This window comes from Acanthochromis polyacanthus, chromosome 15 (assembly GCF_021347895.1).
Source record: "Acanthochromis polyacanthus isolate Apoly-LR-REF ecotype Palm Island chromosome 15, KAUST_Apoly_ChrSc, whole genome shotgun sequence".
Lineage (NCBI taxonomy): Eukaryota > Metazoa > Chordata > Actinopteri > Pomacentridae > Acanthochromis > Acanthochromis polyacanthus.
Window position 1 is genome coordinate 1,143,741 of NC_067127.1, and position 22,866 is coordinate 1,166,606.

Sequence of the window (22,866 nt, forward strand, 5' to 3'; positions counted from 1 at the left end):
GTTCTCACCTCGGTGTAACCTCCAGCTTGTGTTGCGGTGGATTTAAAGTGTATTTATTGTTCTTTGTGTGGAGGTTTCATGGATGCAGTGATTCGATGCTGATATCAGAGTCAAAGAGCTGGATCCGGTCTGTGATAATGGGCTCAGTTTATTTGATGTTATTCTACGTGTGCACGTTACATCATGCATTAGCAGCGCGCTAGTAAAGGGTGTGTTAACAACATGCCAGTAGCATGCAGGAAGCAAAAAACAAAGCTCTACTAGTTTAAAGGTATTTCTCACTTGCTTTGCCAACAAGTTGTGTTTATTTGTGTGTGTTTGTTTGCTGTTAAATCACAATTCAGTTTACGACAGCAGCGTTTCTCCCTGTGGGCTTCCCTTTTCCCCGTTTTGTTTTGTCCAAGCTAACATTTGTTGAGTTTTTTTACGTAACGAGCTGTCATCAGTCACATTCCCTTTACTTTACCTGCCTCTCTTCTGCTCCGTGTGGAGGGAAGTTAAAAAGACAAAAATGATTAAACAGAGAGCAGAGAGTCTGATACTGAGCTGGTATTATATCGATGCAAATATGTTGTGTGAATATATAAATATAATCTCTTCTATTTTTAAATTAAGGACAATGGTATTTTGTTTTTAATTAATGTAGCTCTATTATTTTATGATGAAATTTGAATTTCTGAACTTTAATTTTTAAGATTTTTTTAACCAAATTGCTCGTGCTCAATTATTTATCATTTAGGAATACTTTTACTTCTTTATGTGTATTATTTGTTCCATTTTGCTCTATAAAGTTTTGCCTTACACATTAAAGAAGGATTCCAGTCTGTAACTCACAGTTCATCAGCTGAACACAGGATTAGTGTTTGGCATCGAGACTGAGAAAGTCAGACGAGCGTATGTGTTTCCGGTTTATTATTTCTGTAAATGTTCTGTGGTCTTCGGCTCAGATCTTATCCCTAACTGAACCAGCGGCTGGATGTTAGACTTGAAATGACACCTGGAAGTTTACTGGAAACCTGCATGGATCCAACTTTTTCTGTCTCGATACCAATTAAAAGTAAAATAAAAGCTGCATTCTAACGGTGAGGAAGGAACGGGAATAACTGTTATATCTGTACGGCAGCATCAGTGTTTACTCAAACACTGCTTTCCTAACTTTGTAAATGCATACATACATTTAAACTGTAAATAATTCACCAGCAACTCAGTGGGTGTCTTTGAAGTTAAGAGAAATTACAATTTATCTGCAGACCTGTGAATTCAGCAAGATGTTCCTCAGGAATTAAAATATTAGTATGAAACAATCCAACTGCATTAAATGAGAAAAATCAGTCAGGGTTTCCAATTCTATTATCTTTAATTAAAAAAAAAAACTAAATTATTTGCACTGATTTAATTTTATCTCTGTATCAGAGTCTCTCCTGTCATTTACATTCACTGTGCTGCTTTTTTCACTGTTAGTGTGATTTTCTGTTCCACACACAGAGCAGGAAAGGCAAAGATTAAAGCATCCCAATAAGTGTTAGACCTCATAAAACAGAACTGGACAGGAAAAAAGAGAAGCAAACAGAGAAACGCTCCACCTGACCACCGTTTGTTTCCTGTCAAATCTTAATAATGTCACAAACTGGTGCATGGAGACATAAAGATGGAGCTGAATGGCTCAGATTGAAGTCTGCATCAGATCTCTGCAGCTCTAAATCCTCCACACTCAGACCGATGCTTAGTCTCTGACTCATCCAAAAGGAACACGAGCTGATAGTTACCAGAACCTTCCAACACTGAGCTGAGAATATCTCTGAGGAGATGGAGGGGAAAAGAAAAGGAGCTCACACATATTAACACCCCTGTTGTCTTCATTTACGGGCACCAAAAAAATATTGTCTCCTTGTCTGAAAAAAAATCCCAAATTCAGCGAAAAAAAGACAAAACCACCAAACACAAGCAGAGCAATATTCCATAAGTCCAGTGGAAAGTTTTGAACATTTTTTGTTTGAAAAAAGAAATGTTAAAAAAATGTACATTCAGAAAAACATAAACCAAAATCCAGTGAATTTTGCTGGATTTTGTTCTTAAAGAAAATGTTACAACTTTTACTAATATGTATTTCATCACTGTAGATATTTTTCAACATTTTTTGAAAATATTTCCGATTTAATTTTTTTATTATTATTTCTTGCCAAATTTGTGGATTTTTTGAATAAAACTTTTAAGGAATTTTTGAAATTTTCTTCCTGAAGATTTCACAATTTTTTTTATAAATGGGGGAGGGGGGTGTTTGCTGAATTTTGGGATTTTTATTCAAACAAGTAAACAATATTTTTGTGCCTATAAATGGGGACAACAGGAGGGTTAAAAGGAGCTACACACCGGCAAAAATTAACACACAGAAACATCCATCTGGACTCCAGAGGGTTTGTGTTTTTTACATTTTTCCTTTGATTCCTGCGAGTTTGCCTCGCTTCTACCAGAACATCTGGACGCAGTTTTATCTGAAAAATGTACAAAATGAAAGAGTATTACAGTGGTGCTAATTATCTGGACAGCTGATCTGGTGAGTTTTACATGTTTAATAAGAGTCTGTGTATTTAAAGGGTTAGAGAAGTTCAGTCAAAGGTTTGAAGTTCAGGCAGATTCATTTTCTTCTTTCATTATTTGTCATCAAAGATTTTCACTGTGAATTTTCTGTAGAAACGTTTTAAGAATTGATTTATTGAATTTCTCTGTGTATTACTGAAAATGCTGTTTGCCTGTATCTGATCTGATCAAAATAAAAAACAGATAAATCAACATAGAAACTGGGTTACAGTTGTGTCATTATAAAAGGTCAAAATATAACTATGTATGTTTTTAATTATTCTTTTTAGATAAGTATTTACACATAACTTTCCCTCCTTTTGTCTGTGACACACATCAGAAAAATGTTCATCTTGGTAATCATGACAAAAAACCATGTAAATCAGCATAAACACTGGCTTACAGTTGTGTTATAAAAGGGCAGAATATATCTATATACACATTTATTATTATTTATTCACAGATTTTTACAGCGGTCTCAGTCTTTTTGTCTGCGACATTTAGAACTCATCAGAAACCAGTTTCATTTTCAAACTACTCAGGTTTTTAGCTAATTATTTTTTCTTGTTTAGATATTTAGGCTGTTAAATGTTCGGTGTTAGTAAAGTTTCACTACATCATAAGGTGTGTTACTAACAGTCCATACCACACAGATGTCACACAAAAAAAATGAGCTGTAAATCCTCCAAATTCAAAGTCTGGACCGAGTGGATGAGTTTATTGATTCCATTATTTGATGAATTGATCATCATTAATGGACTGTCTGACCTCAAACATTTAAATAACAGCACCTCATCATGCAACAGGTACATTAAATGCACTGAATTTAACAATTATTTGTCAGTAACTTAAAAAAAGAAAGTATGGATCCAAACTGTGAGCACCAACACACAAACAGAAGTTACTTTAAGGGCTGAGTCGCTGCTGGATTCATCAGAGGCTACACATGGAGCTTCTTTACAGCTGCGATAACGCTGCAGCTACAACAGGGCTGCTTGTGTGTTTTGGCAGAGGAAGATTTCCTGATTCATGTCAGCGACTCTACAGCAAGCGGAGCTACAGAGACGAGGTCCAGCTGAGATAAATCTGGACTGACGAAAGAAAGAAACGTGACGACAGCACTTAAAATACGTCAGATCCCAACGGCCTGCAGGAAACTTCTCTTTCAAATGATAAAGTAGGTTAAATAAGAGAATCCCCAACAACAATCCACCATTTTCAGTACACCCTGACACATTGTTAGTGTGACTGCTCAGAAACACGTCTGTCATTTCTGTGGTGAGTGAGTTTCATGGCCCTCAGGCGATCGTCACACACAACAAACCGTGTTGTCACATTTCAGAATGTGTCACTCACAGGCGATTCACTTCTCCAAAATACATTTAGCCTACAGGAAATGACTTTCATTTATGCTCAAATTAACCGAACTTCCAAACCAGAAAGGGAAAACACTTCAGATAAAGAGAGGTGCTTTGTGTAGAGCTTTGGAATGACCTGCCTTTAGTCCCGGTTCGTCTGGTTTCAACAGAGAGAGAACGAGCGTAAATAACACAAATACTGTCAGCACTAGTTTGTACACAGCTTTGTATCTGTTTTTTTTTTTTTTTTCATTTTACATAAAACTGAGCAAATACAAACTGCGCTTGTCTTTTTTTTTGGGATGCACTGGTTTACTCTATGGACTGCAGAAATACAGCTGACAGTTCTCAGCTATCTCCAAAGTGAAGCCAAACTATCAGGAGCTGCCATCGCTTGCTGGCAGCATCAATTATATTTACAAACCGACGTGGTATGGAGGTGCTGCCTCCTTCTAGGCCTCAGTGTGAGCACATCTCTTCCATGTCACATAGAGCCCGGCTGCTGTAGTCTTTAGATCAACTGATGTCTTTTTCTGGGCCGATTATTGGCGATCAGGAAAAGCAGATAAGTGATATTTTGAGCTGATGTACATTAGATGTGAGGTACTAACACCATGTGACAGCGGAGAAGCTGTCATTCATAACTGGACTTCTTCACTAATAAGGGTGACTGTAACTGAAAATGTAAAATAGAAATAGAAGTGATTAAATCAGGAGATTGATCAGTCTGTCTCCTGTTCTTCTCCATTTTCTTAATATTTCGTCATTCTAGCACTTTTACCTGTATAAATAAAAATAAAATAAATAAATTAAAAACAGAGTAGCATAGCATGTCTCTTAGAAAACATCATAGTATAACCTTTGGTATGAAAAATGGCATCAACTCCAAGATTTTAATACTTTCATTTACTGTAAATTAATATCTGCCCCAAATGTCTCTCTAATAATCATTATCAGCCTTAAAAACCCACAAACACCCCCCCTCTATACTGGACCACACTTAGGACAGTCCGGTTCCCCCTTCTATACATCTGCTTGGAATCTTCCACTTCCTGTTTGTCAAAGTGGCCTTCTACCTGGACAGGTTTTGTTGGAGCTCATCAACAAACATTTTGGGTAAGTGCACTTTAATCTGGATGGATGGCACTGAATTAGAGTCTGTTTTAATGAGACTGAGTTCAGATGTGCAGCTCTGTCATTAAATAGGAAATTATTTGTCAGAATTCACAGAGAAAAGTCTAAATGTTTGCTAGGTTAGCGTCCCACATGTTCTGTGGCTCAGCTAAAGCTAACTCTCTCCAACTTCTGGATCTCTGAGTTGCTTGTTGTTCAAATATCTTCTAGAGGTGCTGAAGCTCAGAAAGTCTGAGATGTTTGTTCAAAATCAGCTCATTCTCAAGTCTGATCTGAACTGTCCTCTTTAGTTTGAACTTTCCCTAAACTTAGGAGTTAATGACAGAGCAGCACATCCAGACTCAGTCTCATTTATGTAGAGATTAAACTTCAGTGTCATTCATTGATGTTAAAGTGCAGTTTTTCACATGTTTGTTGCTCATGCTCCCGACCAAACCAGAGGATGAAGATCACACATTTACGTTGGAAATAAATGTCCTTTAATTAGACATTGTCATGAAAAAGTTTCCCTTTGATGATGTTCAAATCTTTGAGTGTTTTGTTGATGTTGGTTTCTAAATGTTGTCTGACACTCGGCCCCAAACATTAAAACCTTCTACGGCTCACAAGCTGCAACAATTCACACATTATCAATTCCACTGTATTGCCAAAAGTATTTACTCACCCATCCAAATAGTCACAATCAGGTGTTCCAATCACTTCCATTCTCCTTTAAAGTTCCCCTTTAAGGACAAGCTGGTCTTAATTCTGGAGTCGAGTCACTGTTATACAACCTAAAATAAGTAAAATGCACCTTAAATTTTGTACTCAGCATGAATGTTTAAAAAGCAAATGTCTACTTTCAGTTAAAAACAGCTGCCTTTGAGCATAGCTGGCTTCCCCTAAAACACAACAAATGCTGTCAAAACACTACTAAATATTAGGATTTCTAGCTAACTGAGAGAAAACATCTCAAAATGCTTCAATTAATCTTTGTAGTCTTATTTCAAGTACAAGATGGTCTTAAATCTAGAGAAGTGTCACTATAATGCAACTGAAAATAAGTTTAATACATCTAAAATTAAGAGGTTACATGAAAGCAAAAATCTATTTTTGAGTGAAAAGCTATTTTTTTTTAGCATATCTGGCTTATTTTAGGACATCTAAGCTTGACAATCCTGTAAAATAGAGCTTAAAATAAGTTTCCCAGCTAATATTAAGATCTCAATATTCTAAATATCAGATCTCATTTCAAGAAATCTTACAAAAGTAATTTTTCACTTGTTGTATTGGCAGATTTTTTTTTCACTTAATTCAAGGTAAAAGTTCCTTGAAATAAGTTTTGTTTTGTTTTTGTTTTGAGAGGGGCATTTTTTCCAGAACTTTCTGAAGCTCCAGACAATAAAGAAACTCTGTTGAGAAGAAGGATAACCGTGTTAGAAGGTAAGCTGTCATAGGCGAGGCATGAGTGTTTAATTACTTTCAGTGCCGTATGAGGGAGACAACAGTTCTGCAGCTTTAAATCAACCCGTTTTCGCTGGAGGCTGGATTTTTAGACTACATCTCCTCCTCCAGCCTCTATTAGCAGGCTAGGATTGTACATTATACCACTTCATCCACCTTTACGTACAGTCTATGATTCTTTAACATTTTTTTAAGCTCATATGTGCTTGAATGTAAAAATCTTTATTGGAAAACTAACTAGTACCTACAGCTGACAGACGCTTGGAGTGCAGATCCTCCTTAACTGTAGCTGAGTTTTGGAAATTTAGGGGAATTTATCAGTCCATCCTGGAGTTTACTGAGATAAAGGGAAACCTGTTTTTCCATCAGAATCCAGTTTCAGACCTCATACAACATGCAAATGGACTTCAGGCTCTGTAGCCAGCACAGAAGAGTTCAGGGATGAGAATGTATTTAAAAGAGAGCGTGTGAAAAAGGAAGACAGGACAAAGACCGAGCAGAAATAGTTTGAGTGAAAGAGAGCGAGGAAGAGGAGGGCAGACCTATTTTGCTGCCTATAAAGCTTCGGCATGCTTCTTGTTTTGGACTTTAGCAGCAGTGAATCCTGGCTGTAAGAAATGACAATACACCAATAAAACTCGTCAAACTGAGGAAGTTGTCTGTTGTGTTTGTTGCTTCAAGCAGCTTCAGTTCTCATTTCTGGACATTTAGAGGAGCTCGGTTCATTTAACCCAGGGGAAACTTAACTTTTTGTGGTTTTCTTTAATTGGACTGGCAAGAAAAAGTCAGAACAAAGGTGTGTTCTGAAATATTTTCACTGGCAAAACTTCTAATGAATGTGTTTTGAATTACGTGATACGTTTTCTTCCATTAGTCAGGATGTGGAGAAACCTCTTAGTTTTTCTACTGCCCTTTTTTAAAAGTTAAAGCTCAGTTTTTGTTTCCTGTGACGCTCAAAATCAGCTACTTCTCAGTGATAATTACCTAATTTACAAGTCTAACCAAAAAAAACCCTAAATATATTGTGCAACAACAAACTTCACATTTGTTTCACACAGTAATTGTTTTAAAGTGTTGCTGCTAAGATCAGTAAGACAGTCTCATCATGAATGCAGATCTTAGAGCCATTTATTTCACTGTACACATAGAGCATTTTATTTTGTCTCTGCTTTTTTAGATATTACTTTTCAGTTTAAATAGCTTAGCGCCAACTAGAAGTCTTGTTTTTGTTGACATGTATTGGTTTAGATTTTGCAAACTTACAGCCTTGGCGGTCTGTAAAACGCTGCTGTCTGGACTGTGATGTTAAAGGAACAGCTTCATATTTTGAGAAATTCTTCACCGTCTGATTGAGACGTTTGATGGCTCCCTTATTTGTTTAGTCCACCGGTAACAAAAACTATTTCTTTGCTCAACGTGAAACTGAAAGGACTGGCATTAAACCAACGTCAACAAGTGAAAAACCTCAGAGTCATGTTTGGCTCAGATTTCACTTTTGATCCTCCTATCAGAATGAATTTTATCACGTCAGTACAGAGACGCTGCTGCATGCTTTTATTTCCTGGCTACTGTCTATTCTAATACTCTCATATGTGGTTTCCCCAAGGAGAACAAATCTTAATTAAGACTGATTAAAACCAGTTATAAAGTCTCTGACTGCTTTAGAATTGATTTAAAAATCATTTAATTGGTTGCCAACACTCTAAATGGTCTTGGTATTGCCTATTTATTGGATTTGCTTTAATCTTATGAACGTTTTCAAACCCTCAAATCTTGTAGTGAAATTACACCCAAAGTCAAAACAAAAATCCACAGAGAGGCATTTATTTTCTATCATGGTCTAAATCTCTAGAACATTCTTCCCGAAGACCTGAAGGTGATCAAATGAAGATCTTTTAGTCTGAAATTTCTCCACACATTCCAAATATCGTCTGTAGTTGCAAATAGAGTGATAGTCAAACTCTAACAACATTTTAACTGAAAAACCTGTCAGTATATTCATATTCGGTTTCATGTATTTCACATCACCAATGGCCAACGACTCTGACGACTACTTACAGAGTACGAGCAGAAGTGTGAGCAACAGGAAGCTGAATTCAGTTTGCTGGTAGCCTCTTTTTAATAAGTTCGCAAACATTTCCCAATCATCACCCTGATATCAATCACTGCTAAAATCAAAAACAGCATCGGAGAAATTTAAATCCTGTCATTTTTAACCATAAATTAGGGCTGGGACTTTAAAGATTAATTAATGACAGAAAAAAAAACCCATTTAATCGTACCTTTCTCAGTTCCCTCATTTCTGGCAGAGCAGTAACACTTGTTTAGCCTTTTCTCTGTCATCAGACACGTAATTTTGTCAAAAACATAGCTGACGTGTTTCGACAGAGCCTTCCGTCTTCATCAGAGGTGTCACTAGGCGGTGTGTGACGTAGTTAAAAACCAGCTGATGTTCACTGCCCCCCCACCCCCCACTGTCCCTCTTAAAGAATTATAATTTTCTTCCTGAAGGTTTTGCCAGTTTTCAGAAATTTGGGGAATTTTTAAAAGTTTTCCAGACAAGGACATTATATTTTTGGGTGCCCGTAAATGAAGACAACAGAAGGGTTAAACAACTCTCTACAGCTTCTTATAAACTTAGCTCCTCCCAAACCCTCCTCCTTCGCTGGAAAACCCCCCAGCCCATTCTCTCTAAAAAGATTTCCCATCTAATCATGGCAACTTTTCAACTACCTCCCCGCTCTCACCCCAGCTGGTCGAGGCAGATGGCTGCTTTCCCAGAGCCTGGTTCTGTTGGGGGTTTTGGTTCCTTCCCACCGTCTCCGTTTTTAACATGTGCAGTGCTATGAAATGACATATGTTGTGAACTGAAGCTGTATGAATAAGCTCATTGTGCACCTGGCTTTCCAGCTGAAGCCTGAGGTCCTACTCCTGCAGCTCCATCTGTGGCCATGAACTCTCGTCTTTTTATCTCAGATCTTTTTATCCTAGTTGATGCACTCTCTGAGTTTTATGGGTTGTGGTGCACGAAACACCGGCCTCAGGAGAGATTAATACGAGTAGTTCAGCCTAAATATTTGACTGGAAGCTTCTAGCCCCGGTGTTATTTATAAACTGACGATTGTGAAACAGAAACTGGGTTCAGTGTTTCTGTTTTGTATTGAAACAGAAAGTATGACTAACACGCTGGCTGTATAATACCGGCTCAGTTAACAACTATGATGTCCTGAAAAAGTGGAACCTGTTTAACCCTGTGCTTTATTACTCCACCAAGAAACACGGTGGAATCATGTGACAATTAGCATACATTTGTCTTTTTGTCTGTCTGTCACCAACATCACTCTAAAACAGACCAACAGATTTGGATGAAATTTTCAGGGAAGGTCAGAAATGACTCAAGGACCAAGTGATCAGATTCTGGCAGTGATGCAGCTTTTAGTCTGGATCCATGGATTCATTAAAGATTTCTGTATCATTACCGGATAGCGGCACGGTGTCACTGTAACCATGACAACCAGTGAACACTACATCAGCTGATTGTGATCCTACTACAAATCCACCTCTGAGGACCTATCAGGACTGAGCGGCCTTGGAGGAGGACTGAGCGACCCTGGAGGAGGACTGAGCAGCCTTGGAGGAGGACTGAGCAGCCTTGGAGGAGGACTGAGCTCTGAGTGCTTTTCTAGTTTTGCTCATTTGCTGCCGTTTAATTCAGAATTCTTTAAAGTTGAGGTGAGAGTGTTGAAGGCAGCTAAAATGTCAAATCAAAGCAGCTGCAGGGTGTTGGTCCTCATGAAGTCAAAGGTCACTGAGGTCAGACACATCTGGAACATCTGCCTGCTGCTTGTTCCAAGTTTTTTACAAAGTGCTGATTTCTAAATGTGGGTAACCGGTTCAGCACTGAAATAATCAAACAATGACTGTAACTGTGCAAAAGATGTTCATTTTTAAGATTTCTAGTTTCAAGTTTGTTACTATTTTCTGTCATCTCTTCATAAATATTTGAATTCATATGACCATTAATTAAAAGCACAATAAATAAGATGTTAAGAAAGAGAACTTCAACAATGCACACCTTTAAACCTGATGTTTGGTTTAAAGATGTAATGCTGTTTTACAGTGGTTATTAGATGGAGAATGAAACAAGTCACATGACCTCAGGCCAGTTAAGGGTCACACCTGTGGGATTGTGGGTAATGCAGTTCAGCTGCGGAGGGATACGCCAACACTGGTGGAGAGGAAATTACCTAAAAATATAACTATGCTGCACAACCTGAGAGGCACACGTAGAAATTGTGACTTTTAAGTTTTCTGTGTTTCATATTTTTGGATATTATTTGTTGAACCACTTTGAGCCGTTTTAAAATGTTGTTGTTGCAAACTAGCATCTAATGAGTGAATCTAGTTTCAAAGACTTATTTTTGGACACTTTGTGTCTTTGAAATGCCCTTTATTTTCGTAGTTTTCACGGTGTCGACTGACTGAGGAGAAAAGTAAAAGACACCTGTGTGATGCGTGGCCTTCGTTCTATCAGACCGGAGTAGCTACAATGATTGTGTCACTTTAATCAAACACATTAAAATCAGAGGGACGACATGAGGCTTAAATACTGCAGCAGGTAAAAGACAAACTGAAAGCTGATGTGCATCAGTTTGGACCATTTATAAACTGCAATAGCTGCTCTCACTCTCAGCCTGAAAGATCCTAAAACCTGTTTTTAAATTTGAGCTTTTCACTGGACTCAGAAGTAAAAATTAAAGTAGAAAATGTAATTTAGCTAGAGAACTTGTCTGAGAATTTTCTCCAGTATCAGAGTTCTCCATCTGATGCTGCTCTGCTGGTTGGAGCTTCTCATTTTGAGGCCAAAGTCTCTCAACAGTAAGTGGCTTATATCACACTTGTGAAGAGCGTAGAGTAAATAACAGTATAGGTGCTGCGTTTAGAACATGAAGAGTCAAAACCGGCTGATTAAAGAGTGACATGAGGACGTGTGGATGATGCACAGCAGAGATGAGACCTCTCAAACACTAATTTAACACCTTATGTAGAGGTTAGATAAGAGTGAGGTGAGCAGCTACAGAAGTGGAGTCCAGAGGATTGTTTTGCATCTTTTGAAGATCATAAAAGTTCACCCATTTCCATGATAACAAATAAACAGCTAAAAAACAAACAAATGTCACATGCTGAAAATACTGTTTATGTGGCTCTACTCTTTTTTCTACCTTTAAAAAACCTGAAACAAGTCAAATCAAGTGGAATAAATCAGCATTGATTAAACACTTTAACAGAAAAATCCACAAATGTTTTATTAATCCTGGAAAGAGACTCAACTGTAAGTATAAAAGAAAATCATGAATGTAAAAAAGCTTTAGTGATTATTTGAGGTATGAAACTGCAAAGTGTCCCCCAGTAACTTCTAACATTTCTACTGTCAGATGTCAGATTTAATCGCGCCCACAGATGGAGTTAAATGAGTCAACAGATTGGGCAGCTCGGCGGTGTTCTGCAGCTCTGCAGGTTGTGCCAGGATGTCTGTCTGCGGTTTGATCTGGTGATCCAAGCAGAGATTAATGGAGATGAGTCAGACGAGGGCAGAAATGAGGAGCGATGGGCTTCAGGTTTGACATTTTGATCACGGCAGCCGAATAAATGTCAACTCACGGGTAGCAGTTAATTCCAGTCAGTTTTTCTCAGCAGCTTTTGGTGCTTCTCTGAAGTACTTATTTCACCTCCACATCATCACGTCACGGGTGCAAGTCAGAAAGGAAATCATCCTTTTGAACAAATTCCCTAACCCTTTAGCACATTTCTGTAAGTGACTGTCCAGCTGTCCACCGGTTCAGTTGTTCCTTGGATCATTTCTGATGGATAAGTCCTGATAAGTCCTCAGTGGTGGGTTTGTAGTAGGATCACAGTCATGTTTCAGGTCCATTTATTGTACTGGTTCTCTGTTGATCTCCTAAAACATCTCAGCTTTAGTTCACTGCAAAAACACACAAAATGTCCATTATCCGTTTCTATTAGACTGTTTTTTGTAAATGTGTCCCGACATGATCGTGTTATTCCGCTACTTTTACAGCATCACACAGCACAAATTTTAAAAAGGCTCATTTATGAATGTAAAGACAGAAAACCCTCTTTATGCTGAATTACGGTGTAGTCTTCATACATCTCCTCACATTCCAGTCTGTGAGCTTCTCCTCACATCTTAATGAACATCTTCACCCTCAGTGCAGCTCAGAGAGGATCCTCTAGAATATCTTATCAGTCCTCTGCAGGCTTCTGCTGTCATGCATGTTGTCCTTTCTGCGACGCAGCGCTTTTTCTTCACTGTATCTCAACGACACCGTCTGTCAACAAGTTACAATACAAGGCGTAAAAGTGCATCTCTTACAATCGCCCTTCACACAGCAGCTGTTTAACTGATGTTTTCCAGACCGTGATCTTCAAACCCGTAGCTGTAGTTTACATCAGAAAACTGATACACAGACAACATCACAAGACGCTTTGCCTTTTCACGGCCAACACATCTGCTGGTTCTACGACTCATTCTATGGATGAAAACAATCAGACTGGACTGTTTTATCTCTGCATCTTATTTTGTATCAGTTACAACATGTTGCACTGCTTTTACATGTATGTAAAAAGAGAGCACAGTCCTCCTCCAAGGCTGCTCATTCCCTCATACGTCAGAAATGCAGCATTTGTTTATTAGTTATTGATGATCAGAAATCACGGCTCCATCTAATATAGATGAACCCACAAACTAAATGACCTGGCTCTGAGCACAGGCGTGTTCTGCATGTGTACGTTATGTACGGATACCAGATCATATGACCTAAACATGTAGCGGGCGGCTCAGAAACACCCCCACAGTTTAATCAGCTGTTCCTTGGATCATTTCTGATGGATAAGTCCTGATAAGTCCTCAGAGGTGGATTTGTAGAAGGATCACAATCAGCTGATGTAGTGTTCACTGGTTGTCATGGTTACAGTGATGCTGTGCCGCTATCTCACAATGATACAGAAATCTTTAACTAATCCGTGGATCCAGACTATAAGCTGCATCACTGATAAAATCTGATCACTTGGTCCTTGAGTCATTTCTGACTTTCCCTTAAAAGTTCATCCAAATCCGTTTTTAGAGTAACGTTGCTGACAGACAGACGGACGGACAAACATTTGCTGATTGTCACATAACACTGGCTTGTCCCTTGACGTTGTAACTAGAATGTACTGCCATCTGTTTGCACACCAGCCACACTGTATTTTACTTCACTACTACACTCCGTTGTGCTGCCCTGCTGGTTTCTTAGTGTGTTTTTTGTTTATTCTCCTGTTCCTTGCATGTTTGCACTGAGGTCTGAGAGAAACTCCATTTCACTCCCGTCTGCGTCCTGTACATAATAAAGTTGACTTTGATCTGACGTGGCTAAGCATTCAGAGTATGTATGCATGTACGTGTAGTGTCTGATCTGTGAGGCCAGACGTGTTGTTAGACATGTGATTCTTATGACTTGAGACAAGTGATGTCGGACGTGTTGCTAAGCATGTGCTATATGGACCGTTTCTTCTTGTTCAAAGAACTCAGTGTTGTATTAGTAGTTCCTGTGTTTAGGGAATTATCCTATGGATTCCGCAACAGGGTTTATCAATGCGGCTCTTGTTTTTTGGTCTTCTGATACAAATTTCAGGCATATGGGTTCTGTAAAGCGTCTTGAGACGATTTGACTGTAATTGACGCTATATAAATAAAATTGAATTGAATTGAATTGAATACAAATCACATGTTGTGACATGGTACCACTTGTTTAAAACATATAAAAGTGACCTCTGTTTGCTGTTCGGGGAGATTCATTTGGCCGGATCCTCCCAGACAGTCTCTCTGTCTGATCGATGCTGTTCTTCCTTATAATAAACTTATTATTAAGCAAGTCAGTGTCACGGACGTTTCTTCTCCACCTGCCCATCACGGACATCAGAGAAACTACGACATACGTCTGCAAGCAATGACACAAGGACTCGTCACCCTGATGGCACTGACATGTTCATCCACAAATATTTGCTTTTGGTGGATAAACTAAGGATTTAAGCAAGTTCATGGCATTTGCAGGTAATCTATTATGTGCTGCTGTTTGTACAAACTGTTTTGAGAACCGCAGTGTGTTCTGCAAATGTTAAGACTGATCTGAGCAATGTGGCGGACGACCGTAAATGGTTTATCTCTGCCTCCAATCAGCAGGGAGATGATTATCAGGAACAACTGGGACTGAAATGAGAGATAATAAATACAGAGAGATAATACATTTGAGTGCAAAGAGTCAGAGATTAGACAGATTTAATCCTCAGAGACAGAATTTCTTAGAGTATGGCATTAAAAAACATCCATACAGAGCTTTAACCCTCGTGTCGTCCTGCAGGTCAAAACTGACTCGTTTTAAAGTTTGAAAATGTAGAAAAATATGTTTGTTCAACATTTTTGGAAAGTTTTTAAACATTTTTTGGTGGAAAAAAAAAGAAATGTTTAAAAAAACTGTTTCTTTAAGAACATTCACAAAAAAATCAACCAAAATCCAGAAGTTTCACTGTGAAAATATTTTTTTATTTCCACTTTTTTAAACCTTAAAACGGGTCAGTTTGACCCGCAGGACGACAGACATTAATCTTTTTTACTGCCTTTAATTGTCTGTAAATTCTTTAAACTACTCAAAGTAACTAGTTGCAAACCTCCCCTTGTGGGACTCACTAAGGATTTTCTTTTCTATTGTGTTCTGAGCTGCAGCAGTTGCTTGTTTTTCAGCTGCAGTCAGGTGCAGCTCAGACAATAGGGCGTACAAACAGACAGGTTCATGTCCCAGGTGAGGCTACTGTAACACCAATCCCTGATAACGGTGAGTCACTGGAGTGTTTTCACTGCAGACGTCAGAAGATAAGAGGAGCGTAAACAGATATCCATCGAGATGTGCTTCACGTGTACTCTGGCACCTGCACGTCTCGGTCTGAGCGGACGTGTTTTTCTTCACCATGCTGACTCACTCTCACAGTAAACTGTCTTTGCCTCGTCTTCTCAGCGTAATGCACTCGTTTACATTCGAAGGGATTAGAGGCACTAACTCACATGCAGTTGTTCCTGGAGGTCACTGTGCTTTTACCAGGAATTTAGTGGAAAGTTGTTTTTATTTAGCTCTTTTTTTCTCACTAAAGGCCCATGAAGGTAGTCTTAGGATTGCTGCCCTCCCCCTACTGGTGAAATACGAACTGCTGGGAGAAAGTCTGAACGTTTATTTTCCAAGATGGATCACTATTATGTAGGTGCATTTATATATTAAGTGTTATTGATTAGAAATCCTGTTCTGAGGAGGGATGCCATCACTAATAGGATCAATACAAAAAAGAGCCTAATGTTAAGCCACAGATGTTCTAGTAAGAGGTGAACTCTTTATGGGCTGCTGGCTTGAGCATGTGCAGAGTGATTATTTTTATTTTTAAATGCATGTGATTAACCCTTTCCAACCTGATGCCAGCTTTATGACACATTCAGCTACTCTAATGACTAACATGAACCTTGTTGTGCTTCATTTCTGAGCTTCAGAAACTGGTTCAGCAACACCACCGTTGACTAATTCATCTCTTCAAAGTTGTTTTATTCTGCAATTTTTCTTTTTTTTCTCCTGTAGATGAACCCGACTCAAAAATTGTGCAAAATGACAAACCTTTGATGCCAAAATACTTTGGAATGAGATGAAAAATGTCCAGAATGACTGAAAATTTGTTCAAATTTACTGAAAAGTTCCCCAGAATGATAGAAAAACAAAACAATGGCCAACACTGTGCCTAATTTAAGCACAAATTTCTGCAGTAGTTGATAGAAAACTAAATTCAAAGTGAGGCTACTTAATAAAATGTGCTTGTTTCCTCATTTATCTGAACATATCTGGACAAAAATATCCTTGACTGCAGTGAAAAAGACAATTTATAACTCGGGTAGTTTGTCTGTGGAACATAGACTACTGTTCAAGAGTTTGGGGTCATTTAGAAATGTCCTTATTTATGAAAGAAAAGCAATTGTTTTCAATGAAGATCACGTCACATGAACGATAAATCCAGTGTAGACATGGTTAATGTGGTAAATGACTATTGTAGCTGTAAACAGCTGATTTTTAATGGAATATCTCCATAGGGGTACAGAGGAACATTTCCAGCAACCATCACTCCTGAAGTGCATATGCACATTTATAAAGTGATTTGGTTCAAATACTGCTGTTTCTTATTTTATTTTCAATTATAACATTATAGTATATAATAAATATAATAATGATTTGTTAAAGACAATGTTGTTGCCAAGTGCTGCCCAAGAATGTTCATTTATACACAGTACAAATGAGAAAATAAAGCAATCTTTATTCTGTTTTTAACTGGTTTTGAGCTTTTTTTCCTGTTATACTTGTATAAAATACAATAAAATAAAGAAAAAGGATGAATCAGTAAGCAGCATCTGTAAAAGGACCAGTACTGATAAAATCTTAACAGCCATCTATAGAAGAGGCAGTGAACTGTAAGAGGAAGTGCCAAGTGTCTGAAAAGCCATCGAGTGGTAGAAGAAATCACAGAATATAAAAAATCCGCTTGAAAAGTGTCCATTGTATTTTGTATTTGGGACAAAACTTCCCCCAAGTTTCCCCAAATATGCAAAAACACTCGTGTCATGAGAGTTTCCTTTAACAGCAGTGATATTCATCAGAGTGCTGACTAGATACGACCTGTCTACCTGTGAGTAATGAAGGCATTTACATTAGCGTGTTACCTTTACCTGCCTTACTTTAATTTACCATGCAGTATTAAAAACAAATGTTTTGTCTGAACTGCTTCCTCTCTTATCGCTGATTAAAATCCAAAAGAAGAAAACCCTGTCAGTTTTTTTTTTTTATTGGAGTGTGCTGAACGCTGCACAAAGTCTCGTCTTGTTTGTCAGGTTCTAAATTCAGAACCAGACTGCATCACACGGACTCTGTTACATAAGAAAACAATCGTGAATGACAGTGAGCTGAGGGTTAAACACGGATCATAAAAACCAACCGAAGAGTAATTTATTCTCATGTGTCAGCGACGCTCATGAGCAATTATCTTGTTTTATTTGAACTTTATTGTTGGTTTCTTTTCTTTTCTTCAGGACTGGATCAGTTCACATTGATTCCACCCTGCTGTAGGCCTGTAGCTCACTTTCTGCATTGCCTCAGGCGTTTGTGCAGCAGTGACTGAGAATACGCCCGGACATGTCTCAGAGCAACCTTACCACACATGCACATGCACATGCACACACCCAAACACACACACACATTATTTAATGTACATGCTGGCTTCCATAAACACTCACACAGTCATGGAGTGTGGTTAAAAGCAGCTGCTCAGCTCTTTTACTGCTCAGATAAGACACCGTGGACTCACTTACTGGTAAAATTAACAACAACTGATGACCTCAGTGACACCCGGAGAGGAAAAAGTTCAGTCCGTGTTCACAACCCGCCTTCTCTCAAGATAAACTTCACCCAAAGGACTAAAAGCACCATTGTTCATTCATCAGTATATCAGATCCATCTTCACTGCAACAACTTCTACTGAAATCTTGTAACTTTAACAGCAAACAAAGTTAATTTGTCTTTATGTGTTTAAATCTCATAAATAGTGCATGGAGCAGACCAGATGTTGGTTCCAAAGCTCAGTGGTCCTAAAATGTTCGTTGGGTTCATAGAAGTCCATCAGGATGTGATGGCCTTTCCACACTGGCAGCTTTATCACTTATTAGTGAAACGCTCACATTCACCAGAACCGCCTTATTGCACAATTCAGTTACATATCAGCGTATGCAGAGATCACATGTAATATGAGTCAATAATCAAAGAAAACTGTTTGAGAAAGGGTCATATATTTTAATAATTAAACATCAGACCCAAATGAATGCATTCCTTGTTAGTCTGTACTTTCTGTTCATGCTGATTTGTTTTGGTCAATTTGTGTCTCGTTTTGTTATTTTGTGTCTCGTTTCAGTCATTTCGTGTCTTGTTTTTCTCATTTTGTGTCTCGTTTTTGTCGTTTTGTGTCTCGTTTTTGTCGTTTTGTGTCTCATTTTTGTCGTTTTGTGTCTTGTTTTTCTCATTTTGTGTCTTGTTTTTCTCATTATGTGTCTTGTTTTTGTCATTTTCTGTCTCGTTTTTGTCGTTTTGTGTCTTGTTTTTGTCACAGACGATCTTGTTACCATAGCAACTAAATCTTTCTCAGTCTCCAGTTTGTTCTAGTATTGTTCTGTGCTGTAAAGTTATTAATACAGAAGATGATGTGTGGCACTTCTTGTTTTTCATAATGAGGAATAATCCTGTTGAATTGGACTTCTGGCTCAGACTCTTTGATTGTGTCCATTAAAGCAGTGATAACAGATATTAAGCTGTGAGTCTGTAAGGTTATATCAAAACTAGAGACATACAGAAAGTTAAAAACACCAAAAAGAACTGGTCACATGGAGTGGTTCTGATACTGGACATGTTGGGTCTGGGTCCATAAAAAAAAAGAATTTCAGGTAATTGTCAGAGAAAATAAAACCGAAACTATGGCCGGACACGACAAAGACACTTCCAGCACAACCTGTTTGGTTCGGTTCAAGCAAACTCTGGTGTGTTTTTCCATCTGGTTTGGCGTAAAAACTGTCTGCTGAACTCAGACTAAACAAGTGGAGCCACACCAGGAAGATCTCTGCCTGCTTCTCTGCTGCGTTTTGTGTTGAGCAAACTTTAACCGACCGCAGAGCAGATATGTGATTTTAGCACAAATATTATTAAACTCATCTGCTGATCACAGGAAGTGCAGAGGAAGGGATTTTATTCTTAAATAAGCAATATAATTCAGCACCAGGGATACAGCTCAGCATGTGAGGACAGAGATGTTCCACAACTGATCAGAGAAAAGATTTAAAACAGCGATAAGTCACATGCGTCATACAACAATTACGACTTATTAATCAGTTCATGTTGTCTTTAGCACTTTGTACCGCTTGTTTGTCTATTCCAGTGGTGCTTATTTATATTTCTGTACATATACTATTTACATTTTTTTTATGTCTGTTTATGTCCAATCTGTCATTTGTCTGTAAGGAGAAGAGTCATGAAACATTGTGTAATGACAATAAAACTGATTCTGATTCCAGAGAGGAGAAATATTTACGCAGCAGGCGCTGAAGTGCTGCATGAACTGCTATCAGTCTGATTTCTTCATGTGTGCAACCACAACTTTACATTCAGTGACTAACTTTTGGATGGAAATCTAGCTAAACAAACAAACAAACAAAAAACACAAAGAAAGCAAACAAGATTGTTCCATCTACAGTGAAGGCAGTTAGTCTGTCATTATTTGAGAGATATTTAAGCATCTTTGAGCTTTTGATACACAATAATGTCTATTAGGATGCGTAAATGAAAGTCCAATTAACAAAACTGGTTAAAATTGTTTTTTTTTTTTTAAAAATACCAACTCTTTTGGGGGGTGCTTGAAACTTATAAAAAGGCTCCAAAACATTCTACTATATAAAAAAAACCTGACGTAAGATGAACAGCTCATCTCAAAATGTGCCATTAAACTGCTGCAGAAGAAAAAGGCTGCAAGAGTTGACCTAATTCAAAGCAAAACCTAAAACAGAGTAGAATTCTCTTTGTTTCATGCACTGAACTTAAAGAACATTTTAGTCTGTGCACAAGTTTGATATTTTCTAAAAATCTTCCACTTGCTGATTTTTAAATCGCACCATCAAATATGTCATTTATTCACCAAATCAGTTTCCTTTGCACTTTGCCTTTCGTTCCATAGAAATGTAATGCTTTTTGCTTCAGTTTCCATTCATACTGCACAAATTCTAAACTGCCCCCAATAATAGATGGATAGAAACAGGCTTAATAGGAATACGTAATAAATGAGAAAAGAGAAAGATAAAGTATATTTTTTTTATGTTTAGGCACGAGTCTGCTTTGTAACTCGGATGCACCTTCAATTTTTGGGATTTAGTTTTCTCAGGAAAAGGTATTAAGTGAACATTTTTCTCCCTATATTAAACTATGTAATGTACATTATAAGCTGCAGTTTAACGTATTTAAGTGCTGAGAAAGTCTGTAGTGTGGTCACAGCTGCCAACAACACATGTACACATCATGTAAAGGGGAAGTGCCAGGAAAAGAAAAAGAGAAATAAGGTTCAAAAGTGGAACATGTATGCATTCCCATTTACTTTCTTTGCCAGTGCTTTTATGTGGAATGAGAAGTTAAAAGACTAACCAGCACCCTAAGGACCCTTCACCAGGAGCCGTTTGACAAAATGCTGTTGGATCCTCAAATAAATCTGAGGAATTGGAGTTTCAGTAAACAATAATATTTGTTATGTGGTCAAATGTGCAAATTGTACTGATGAGTGAACTCTTTGGTGCAGAAGCCGGCAACAATGGAGGCGCACACCGGGGCTGCTGCAGGAGGAGCGCAGTGGAGACAGGTGGCGGGGAGACGAGGCAGAAACAGAGGGGACGCTCCGGACGAGCCGGGCAGGACCAAACAGGCTGGGGGGAGTCTGGAGCCAACGCTGACCAGGACCGAGCACCTGACATGAAGCCAGCAGAGACAATGAGCCGACAGGGAGTGGTGGGGTGAGCCAGGGTTTAGCTGATGTTGATGAGATTGGACACAGCTGTGCTCCTTCTGCAGCTGTGTCCAGTCGCCGGGATCGTCAGTAGGAGGGAAGGGCCATGACACACATTGCTGCTCAAATTCTTTAAAATTAAACAATAAAATGCATAGTTTGTTCAAGACTCTCTGTAACAACAAACAGAAACGATTTCTGATATAATCTGTAGGTCCCAAAACTATTATTGATCACTTTTGATGAATTTTTTTGGTATAAAACAACCTAATTAGTCATAGATAAAGATATTAAAGGTAAAAATATAAACATTCTTCTTGAGGTTACAGGATCTTTGTTTGCATTATTACTTGTCCTACAGGTTAGGGAACAACAGATTGTTGTCATACTTTCAGTCTACACAGTCTCAAATGATTTGTTGACCCATCCATCCATCCCAGCCTCCTCTGACTGAGGATCTTGTTGCTCTTTGACAAATTAAGATGATTTTGCTCCTTTGCTCCCATCAGAACTGCTGACTAATGATGCTGTTATTAATCTGTGGAGGATCACCTCAAGAGCAGAGCTTTTTCTGACAAATCTAACTGTACAATTAATTGATATCAGTGGTCAGTTCATGTTTGTTTCTCAATGAACTAAAAGGATTCACGATGTGTCAGTAAGTGAAGCAGCGCCTGGCGACAGCGGCAGTGATTCCATCCACTGATAAGGTCACAGCAATGTGGAACATCTGACTGTGTTTCTGAAGAAGCAGTGAAGGCTGCTCTTGTTTATTTTTCTAACTAAGGCCAAGTACAACTGACCATCAGTGAGCTGAAGTAGGGAGTGGTGATCAATGAGCAGTGCTTTAATCACACTTACAGTTAAGAAAACTGTAACAAAGATGTAAAAGTGAAACTGAACTTCAAAGCCTCAGCTCTGCTCTGGGGGTTCTAATAGGCATACGGGTTCTGTAAAGCGTCTTGAGACTGTTCAAATTGCAATTAGTGCTATATAAATAAAATTGAATTGAAAAATTAAATTACAATCGACTACCAGTGCCATTTTTTGGTTCCTTCCCACTGTCACTGACACTTTGGACTGTTAGGTTCTCTGTTCTGTTCTGTTCTGTTCTAAATTCAGTTCTTCACCTTCCTATGTTAAGTGCTATGAAATAACATGTTTAGAATTGGTGCTGGATGGTTAAATTTGAATTGAACTGAATAAAAAGGCAAACACAACTCACCACACCTCTGACCAGTTATCACCATTTTTCTCTGAGTGCCACTCAGTGAACTACCATCCAGTTTGGCTTAAAGTGTTTGCATTTTACCTCCCAAACAATCTTTGCTTTCGCATCATTTTTGCTTGTTCAGAATCATAAAAGTAGCAGTAGGGTCGGACAAACTGTCTTCATGAACTCGCATTAGATGTGATCAGCTAAGACAAAAGGCAGAAGCAATAAGAAAGCCGAAAGGAAAAAGAGTTTTCCACCGAATTTGAAACTCATGCGGGAAATATTTCCTTTGACTTTCTCCTTTCATCTCTAAATTAACTGAAAGTGGTGCCAATCTGTGAGATCTCAGAGCCGAGTTGACCACATGAAAAGGACACTTGGCCCGGTTACTAAAGCACCACAACACCAGTGTTCAAGTACGAGTCACATCCCTGAACAGGAATTTTATCATATTTAGAATATGACTTTCAT

At 38.4% G+C, this 22,866-nt stretch overlaps 1 long non-coding RNA gene across 3 annotated transcripts in view; it reads left to right on the forward strand.

Moving 5' to 3' along the window:
* LOC127537530 (uncharacterized) overlaps window positions 1-22,200 on the forward strand; it is a 124,448-nt gene extending 102,248 nt beyond the window's left edge. For all 3 annotated transcript variants that reach the window (XR_007947248.1, XR_007947249.1, XR_007947247.1), the window contains one exon: window positions 20,976-22,200. This is a non-coding gene — a long non-coding RNA (uncharacterized LOC127537530). The remainder of the gene's footprint in view (window positions 1-20,975) is intronic.
* Window positions 22,201-22,866: the final 666 nt, after the last annotated feature.